The sequence below is a fragment of the Triticum aestivum genome, chromosome 3A (assembly GCF_018294505.1).
Source record: "Triticum aestivum cultivar Chinese Spring chromosome 3A, IWGSC CS RefSeq v2.1, whole genome shotgun sequence".
In the NCBI taxonomy this organism is placed as follows: Eukaryota; Viridiplantae; Streptophyta; class Magnoliopsida; order Poales; family Poaceae; genus Triticum; species Triticum aestivum.
Genome location: NC_057800.1, coordinates 304430510 through 304437938, shown reverse-complemented (window position 1 = coordinate 304437938; position 7429 = coordinate 304430510).

The window sequence follows — 7429 nt, the reverse complement described above, 5'->3', positions numbered from 1 at the left end:
CATCACCGCTTCAAATGGATGATGCACAGGAAGATTATTTGAATATACAAACGTTGTCGACAAATGGAACATGTAATACTAAAAAATGATAGCATGATATAATTCACATACATGATGAATGGCTCAACAACATGGCATTGCATAATTCACATATATAATGCCTTTGCAACAAGATAGCATTGCATAATTCACATATATAACGTCTTACAACAAGATGGGAATGCATAATTCACATATATGGTAATTAGACACTAAACATGTGGCATTCACCCAAAGCATGTCTAAACTAATCAAATGACATAGCAATGCAAGATAGCATACACACGATATGAGCAACATAACCCTGCCAAGTTAGAGCATACACCTCGGGGGGGGGGGGAATAAGACTTGTCATCTGTCTCTGAATCCTCCTCTGAGGAGCTATCCATAACCAACGAGATATGCGCTTCATCAGATAGCATAGTCTGCTCTGAAGACCTTGTTTTCACTCCAGAATTTTTCCATCACCGTGTCAAATGGCTGATGCACACAAAGAGTAGTTGAATGTACTAACATTGTTGACAAATGTAATGCGTAACAAAAAAAGGATGGCATGATATAATTCACATATAAGATGACTGGCTAAGCAGGATGGCATTGCAAAATCCACATATATGATGCCTGGCTAAACAAGATGGCATTGCATAATTCACATAAATGATTAATAAACTAAACAGATGGCATTGACACAAAGCATGTCTAAACTAAGCAGTTGGAGCAACTGAGCTTGGGTGGATGACGGCGCAGTAGGAGCAGGACAAACCACACAAGGTTTTCTTTGACAACTATCTGTAAGAGAAGTAATTCTGTAAGGGCTCATTCGAATTGGAGGATTCTAACAATGCGGGGATAGGAAACACACAGTAATAGGATAGGAATGCACGTGCAAGACAAAGATTTTAAAACACAGGATTTCTGCCAATCTGGGTGTTTGGTTCAGAAGAATTGGAAGATCACAGGATGCAAAGAAGCCTGCTGAGATTAAGTCAAATCACAAGAAAATGTATGGTTATAATGCTATTATGCTACTATCTCTTAGTCTTGTGCTTCATGAATAGGAATTTGAAAAGGAGGACACGTGGAAATTAAAATCCGTACGGTTTTTCTTTCAAGGAGACACTAAAGGAAAAAATCCTACAGTTTTCCTTTGCTCCATTCCTTTGAACAAAATGCATTAATAGTAGTACCATAGGAAACTTTCCAATTCCAATGTTTTTCCTTCACTTTTCCTTTCAAGCACTGGCGATTCTAGTAGACAGGCTTGAGCAAGGAAAAACTACACTCAAAAAATGTTTTTGTGCGACTTGCCTACTTCTACTACTTTGGACCCAGGCCACTGCCCTACTAGCTCAACTCCCAGGCCCATCGACAAATGCACAACTCAAACACAAAGAGATAAATAATGATGGAGTTCAAGAGAGTCCATCACGGATAGCTAAGTTGCCCGGTACCTCACTGCTTGTCATATAGTAGGAGAAACTAATCATATTTCACGTTACTGCGTGTGCTCAATGGACAATATATATAACATGTAGAGTAAAAAAGAGATGCAACAAGTGTACAACCTCTATGGCGAAGCCATGTCGATCTCAGCATGATTGGGTTGGTCGGTGAGGATGATCCGGCTGACTTGGCTGTCGGAGGAGGGGAAGAAGATCTTAGGCATCTTGAGATGGAGCCCGGGGTACTGCTCCGCTGTGATGGAGGGTTTCGTTGTTGGAGCAGCTCCGATGAGTTGTACTACGCCGAGGCTGAAGCGGGACAGGAAAGACAACATAAACCTGAGTATAATTATAATAGCATCTCCAATAGATGACGTAAAATACATAACCCCAAAGTGCTAGATGTAAAATACATCAGCCGCTCATCTCTGAACGAAGCAGAACTGCGTATCACTGTCTATTGCTGAAGCTGAGTACATTGCTGCTGGATCTTGATGTGCTCAATTGCTATTGATGAAGCAAACCCTCAAGGACTACGACATCAACATGAAGAATGTGCCACTCTACTGCGATAGTGAGAGTAACATCAAGATTGATCATAACCCAGTTCTGCACTCGAAGACTAAGCACATCCAGATTCATCATCATTTTCTTCGAGATCATGTGTTGAAGGGCGACATCTCCATCGAGCATGTCAAGACTGAAGAACATCTAGCGGATATTTTCACAAATCCCTTGGATGAGAAGAGATTTAGCAAGTTGCGCTGTGAGCTAAATATTTTAGAATCTTCGAAAGTTCTTTGAAAAGGACACACATCCTAACACTTATGGCAAATTGATGACTTAGATGCGCAACACATGAAGTAACATTTTTATTCAATCAATAAAGACTAACCCTCTAAGTATGAAGAAATTAACGAAGAATTTGATTCTCAGAACCCTACGACAATTGTACGCGGTGTCTGAAATCATCATTCTTATACGGTGGGTCATGCCACCAACAAAACATGAAAATCTTCAATTTGAGTTTTTCTTCATTTTTGCAAATTCTTTAATTTTCAAATTCTTCAACTTTGCAATTTCTTAAACTTCTCAACTGATGTTCTTCATTGCCTATAAATATATATATATTTGAGTTTTCATGTCCTCAACAGCATTCACTTATAGCTAATTCTTCAAGTTTCTCTTCTTCTAAGTGAATGTGATCGGACCCGTTCCCCCTCTATGCTAAACTCAACCCATTCTATTCACAAATTCTTCATGTGCATTTTATTTGATAGCCGTTCAAAATCTTCATTGTGTCCTTGTCAGCTGAAGAATTTGTGAATGAAACGTTAAAATTTTCATATCTGAATTTTCATCTTTTGCCGCTCAAACCGTTCTGTATCCCATGATAATATTAAATTACTCACCCATGATCTACCACGATCTCCACCTCTCTGTACATTGGTGACACATGTCACTAGGATGGCAAGGGTCAGGGGCATCTTCATCCAATTTCTTCGAACGAGCAGTTTTTCACCATGGCTATAAATACCCCCTCCCTTCCTTAGACTTCATTTACTCCGCTCGACCTCTCCTCGCTCGAGCTCTCAGACCTAGCGCCGCCACTACACTCCATCATCGCCGGCGAGGAAGAGCTTCACTACCTCGGCCTCATTGTCATCGTACTCGCGCCGGCCGCAGAAATCATCACTCTGCCGCTGCCATAGCTCTCTCCCACCACCGAGTTAGGGCGTGGGAGATCTGAACGGACGAACTTCTCCACTTCCACTCCCAGCTTGTCGTGTTCTTCGTCCAAGGTAATTAAAATCTGATTTTACTGCCCTAATTTGATTCTCATGATTTCCTGAAAATCTTCAAAAGGTATTTATTCTTCAATTCCCTATCCTTAAACACCCAGTTGCACCAGTACTTTTATTTGTTTCTCTAATCTATGTTTTTCTTCAAGATTCCTCAATTGTGTGGATTGTGAAATCTATACAACTCTAGAACCTAAGTCAAGAATGCTTGTGAAATTCCTCAAGTCACCCATGGTCAAATTCCACAAACTTGATACTTTTGAAAAAATTATGAGAACGCATATGACCTCTCCAAATTCTTCGCACCTATACTTTGTTCACAGGTACAAAATGTCTGCTGCTAAATGACTAGGTTCTCATCAACTTAACTCATTTGCAGCGTTCCTTAAAGATAAATTGCATACTTCCTTGGAAACTTCAATTGTTCAAAATCCTCAAGTGAAGAAATGGCTGATGGTAAAAGACCTTAGAAGGGAGGAAAGAGGCCAGAGACAAACACTGCGTTTGAAATCCCTGATGACATTTATGCTGAATATTGCACACCTGATGAAGCCACACATGGCAAAGAAAACAAGAATCAGTGGAAAGTGAGCATATAGAGGATTGAACGAAGATGGGCCAAGGAATGGAGGGAATATCGTCATGTTACTCATAAGTACATGAAGAAATTCACAGTTAAACCTCCATGTCCATGACCTCCATTGGCTCCAGGCCAAGTAGATGATCCCTCAAGCATCAGGCGTGGTGAGGAATTTCCCAAGGAATGGGCCAAGCGCCAAGCCAAGTTGGCTAAAGTAGCAAAGGAAGCAGTGAAGAAATTCAATGAAGATTTTGCTGCTGAGGCCTTTGCTAGAAAGCCTAAGAAGGCTTTGGTGAAGAAATCAGTTGTGAAGCCGAGTTCCTCAACAAAAATGCCCTCGTGGCAAAGTGCAAAGCCCTCACAGCAAATTCCTTAGCCAACCTCCTCAAGGGCAGCTCCAATTATCTCTGTTGCCTTGAAATCCCCAACTCCTGCTCCAAAGTACTCAACACCTAAGCATATTGCAACGTGTCAAAGGACCGTAGGCTTTTCTATTGCTTCGGGTGCATCTGCAAGTTCCTCGGCTCCACCACAGTCCTCAATAGGTCCATCCTTGTTGAAGAAAAAGGCCACTGCTGGATGTGGCTCGAGGACAAGTCCTCACAAGAAGCAAGTAGCTTTTCAAGTCCCGTCTAATGACGACGAAGCTGATCATCAGAGACAGGCAAGAAAGGGCCACTGGAGCCAAAGGCAGTGTTGTGTCCCTCATGTCGGATCTGAAGAAGATCCTTGCTTTCATTGATATGTGGCACAAGGACCCCAACACCCCTTTGCCTAACCTAAACCTCACTCCTGGCCAAAGTCACAAGTTGACGGCCTTCATAATGCAAGAAAAATGGCAATTTCAAAAGGGGAGGCAAGTCAAGATAGATCAGTACAAGAAGAGCGATTTCTGAGGAAAAATGTTCTGAACATGTCTCCTGAAGAACTTGTGGCTCTGCAAAAGGAGATTAAAGATCTCAGTGATGAATTTGACACCTACTATGCAGATGGGCTAGGTGCCAAAGTCAGATTCGTCAAACTCTCCAACTCCCTCAAGCTCAAAGTTGCAGCTCCATCGCAACATGAAATTCCTCAGGCTAAAGCATCTGCTTAGCCTGCTGAAGAAAATGCTAGCAAAACTGATGAAAAATAGGTTGTAGATGACACTGAGAGTACTAGGGCAGCTGAAGAAATTCCAGCTCCTGAAGAAATTTCCAGTGCAACCTCCAATGTTGCACCTGAAGAACAACCCAGGCCAGCTGAAGAATATGTTGCTGCACTTGAAGAAACTGAACAAGCCAGGGAAACTGCATCAGCTGTGCCTGAAAAAAATTAACCACTTCATCTGCTCCTCCTACAAAGTCATCAGAGATGAAGAATCTCAACCTTCCTTCTGCTTCAGAAGTGAAGAAAACCAAAGCTGTTGAGAAGGCAACTGTGAAGAAAAGGAAAGCATCAATGATTCCAGAGTCTTCCGCTCCCAAGAAAGTGAAGACTTTGACAAGTTCCTTCACTAAACCCATTGATGTTGTTCCCATTTCAATAGTGCCATCCAAGGAAATTATTACTTTTGGTGAAGATGACATTGATGAAGAGAATCCTTCTGCTGCTTCTTCTGAGCAGTTGGATGAAGAAATTGAAGTGGAAGATATCCCTTCAACCCCACTACTATCATCGCCCATGCCTCTGTTCACAGCTGAAGAGGCAGGCATTGAAGAAATGGAAGAAGATGAGGATGTGGACATTGGGTCTACAACACCAATTCTGAATGATGACTATTGGGAAATACTTCATCCCAATTCACCATTGACCACTCCTCTACACAAAATTCCTCAGTCCCCTGCTCAAACTGAAGAAATTCAAATGGGATCTGATGGACGTCAAACATCACATATCTCCATTCCTAAAGAACCTCCAGCTGCAACAACTAAAGACACTGAAACTCAACACGCTGCTGAAGAACTTGAAGCTTTAATTCATCAGGCAGCAGCTCCAGATCTTGGGAAGTTAGAGGTTGTGAAGTCTTCGACTATTAATCTTCAGCCCAAGCAGGAAAATCCTCATGCTAAACGACCAAAGTTCTAAGCTGATTATTTCTTTGCTAAGCACCATTTCTTCACGGATTTAAATCCTTATGACTCAGCAAGACTTCGACGCAAGCGGTTCTAGACTACTAGTCATATAAACTCCTATTCTTCACTATTATTTGATAAGGACAATGTATTTGAGCACCGTCAATTCCTCATGTGGATATGGAGTCTCTCCGTGCTTCCAACATGTCCCGATTGTTCTTCATGACACTAGGCTTTTTAACTTCTATGCTGACATTTGCGACCAGAATGAAGAGCTAATTCTTTAATTCTGCGCCACACTTCACCTCACTGTAAATGTGGATGATGTGAATTCATGGGTGCTTGATTGGATGATTGTGAACATGCACTACAAAGCTCCAGCCTCTGAATTACTTCATGTCTTTCCAGTCAGTCCTCCTGCTGAAGGCGCAAGGCTTCTGTATGAAGAACCTGAACTCTCTCGCCATTTGATGAATGTGCTCATTATGCCTTTGAAGCCAGTCCAAGCTCCAAGAACCACATTTCTTGTGAAGGAATTCCTATATGTGCCAAGGACAATCTACCACATTCTGACCAAAACCCTTAGTCCAATCAAAGGCCGCAACTCTGAAGAAGAAGAAGAGGTTGTTGGCATCATGAAGAATCTGTTGTTCAACATCATATCTGGCATCCCCATCAACTATCATGATTTCTTCATGAGGACTTTGGCTAATGTTGCTCTGTCACCTTTTGAGTTGAAGCCTTATGCTCCTGGATCATGAAATTCATCAGATCAAGATCTTCAAGTCATTACAAGGCAGATTGTCAGAATAATCTCAGCTATTTACCTCCTATTGAAGTCCTCAAAAGTACTATTTCCTCACCTGATGAGAAAGGCAAAGCTACTGTTATTGATGAAGGCACTCGTCCATTGGGTGGTCAGTTTCGCAAAGCTGCATCTTATTCCACCAATGACTCTACAACTCAAGATTTTTCCACAAAAGCATCAAAGCAAAATCCTCAAGCCACTACTCATCGAGTGATGACTGATCATGAGGTTCTCTTAAGTCTTCATCAGAAGGTCGATCACAATCACAAGTTGGTCAAGCGTCAATTTGGCCCAATTTTTCAAAATATGACTGTCACTCAAAACACCGTGAAGAAGAACCATTACTACTTGCATGAAGTCTTTGATCGCACGTGGGCCATATTGTCTCACCTCTATGGTGATGAAGACGTCAAGCAGATGGGATTTCAATAGGACTTTGACTGGTCTCAGCCTCCTTCGAAGAAATTCAAGAAGGTCAAAGTTCCTCACCTAGTCACCAGTTCATATTTTTCATCGCGCGAGACAGATGAAGCTGAAGATTTGAACGACACTACGAGAGGCCCTACTTCAACGAACGACCCCAACAATGTTGCCGCTCCTCCATCGACATCATGATGATATTCTTCAGGGGCATTAGTCCTCATTTTTCGTCCCTTTTGGTCATTCGATGACAATGGGGGAGAAATTTGAGTTAGTCTTCAAGC